Consider the following 2106-nt stretch of genomic DNA (forward strand, 5'->3'; position numbering starts at 1 on the left):
GAGGGGTGGGAGAAGGGTGGAGACCTATATCTTTGCATTTCCTCCTCCCTCTCACAAGCTTCCATGTAGTGCCTGGGGAGCATAAATTCATGGAATCCACTCTACCTACTACTTCCTCTTGTAAAATAAATGGGACTCTTTGTGCCAATGTTTATACCTGCTGAATGACTCTTGCAAAATTAACATACTCTCTTGCAGTTAAGAACTATATTTGTAGCAAGCATTTTAACTTTAAAAAAACCACAGAAAAATAGTATAAGGAAGAGCAAACTTGTGTTCTGTGAGCTAAGAGGGCAGGGGGAGCTCTGATTTTTCCATGATGAAAACCCCAAAATCCAAATACCAAAATTAATAGATATTTTGAATTTCACTGGTAGGCTTCCAAACTGCTTTAAAATTGTAAATATAACAATAAAACATTGTGTTCAATTGATACCAATATTTATAGTGGTGTTGCATTTTAATTGCAGATCTTTGGGTTTTTGTCAGAGAATTTATGATTTTTTTATCAGAGAAAACCAGGATCCCTGATGATCACCTTAGACTTTCTTGCTGGCTTTTCATCATTATGGCTAGGGATAGACCTTCAAAAAGCCTGAGCCTGAATTGTTTAAATCTTTGCAGGTTAGTCTAGCCTGGCAGGTCTGAACTGGTTTGAAACCAGACAGACATGCTCTCTGGACTGAGAAAATTCAGGCACATGCCTGCAGAAGCTCAGGCTAGGAGCCAGGGGCTGCTAGAGCAGCCCTCCCTTCCTTTCTGCAGGGAGCTGAGCTGAGGGGGTATGACCAAGCCTGGGCAGGACTATCTCATGAGGGACATCTGCCTGCACACTTGCAGGCTTTTTCCCACTGGCTGCTCAAGGGGAGTGAGTGTTGCCAGCCCCCAGCCCTGGGCTAGCACTCTGAGACAAGGGGGAGGAGATGAAGTGCACGCATCTGTTGATGATACGGAGCTTTTAAATCTCCCTCCCTGCTTCATCATACTGTCTGCAGCAAGGTGACAGGGAAGCAAGCCAGTTGGGGGCTGATGATGAGAACAGTCTTTATCTCCCAATTAGCAAAACAATGGCTTCTCTCCATTACTTCAAACTACTTAAACAGCTTACTGCTGACCTGTTGATTAGCTCCAAACAGCCCTAAGCAGTCACTGTTCTGTCTGCCTGCCCCAGTGAAACTGGAGAGAGAGACACACACAAACACCTCTCGGCATTAGCTAGCATACCACATGCTAGGGTCCATGGAGCTGGGGTCTGTGCTGTGGGAGATGGGAGGGAGGGGGGCATTTCCTGCTTGAGTAGTGAGGGGAGGGTGTAGGGCAGGGAGAAGCCAGGCAGACCCTGCTGTGTCTGCAGTCTCTGCTGGAGCCTTACACAGCATTAACTAGCACACCACATGCTGGCTATGGTCTGTACTGTGGCAGAGAGAAGGAAGGAATCCCTGCTTAAGCAGCCAGTAGTGAGGGGTGGGGGAAAGGGGCCACAGGGAAGCCAGCAGACCCTGCTGTACCTGCAAGTCTCTGTGAGAGCTCTGGCTAGGGAGCAGAGGGGAGGGGCCAGCTCAGCCCTGAGAACATGCCAGGATGCTGGGGAACTCTGATTTAACTTAAGCTAACAATGGGGTCTGGGACAGACGTTGCATAAACTGGTTTGACCTGAATCAGTTAAGTCTGATATGACATTCAACTAGGTTTATCTCAAACTGGTTTCAGCCATTTTCAAACTAGTTTATGTGCACTGAACATCTGTTCTGTTACAGGTTTAAACCAGTTTCTGATCACCTAAACTGGTTTATGTGTAATGTCTGTCCCTAGCCTATGATAAATAGGGATGAGCTAAAACAATGAAGTTCAAATCCAAACTCTTTTTAAATTCCAGTTGATGGTTGGGATTTGATGTCTTGAGTTTGAACCCACCCTTCCAGTACTGGTTCCAGATGAGATCCAGAAGTGATGGTGGAGAAGAGACCTGGAGTTTATTTCAGGTCAGTCCTAGATGTGGCTGAAATCTCCAAGATGCAGATGTTTATGTAAGATTCCCACCCAAGGTGATTGAAACCTCATGAGATCGGCTTTTTTTGTAATTTTTTTTAAAAAAAGGAAAAATAT

The sequence above is a fragment of the Gavialis gangeticus genome, unplaced genomic scaffold (assembly GCF_001723915.1).
Source record: "Gavialis gangeticus isolate Ggan-Ray unplaced genomic scaffold, GavGan_comp1, whole genome shotgun sequence".
Lineage (NCBI taxonomy): Eukaryota > Metazoa > Chordata > Crocodylia > Gavialidae > Gavialis > Gavialis gangeticus.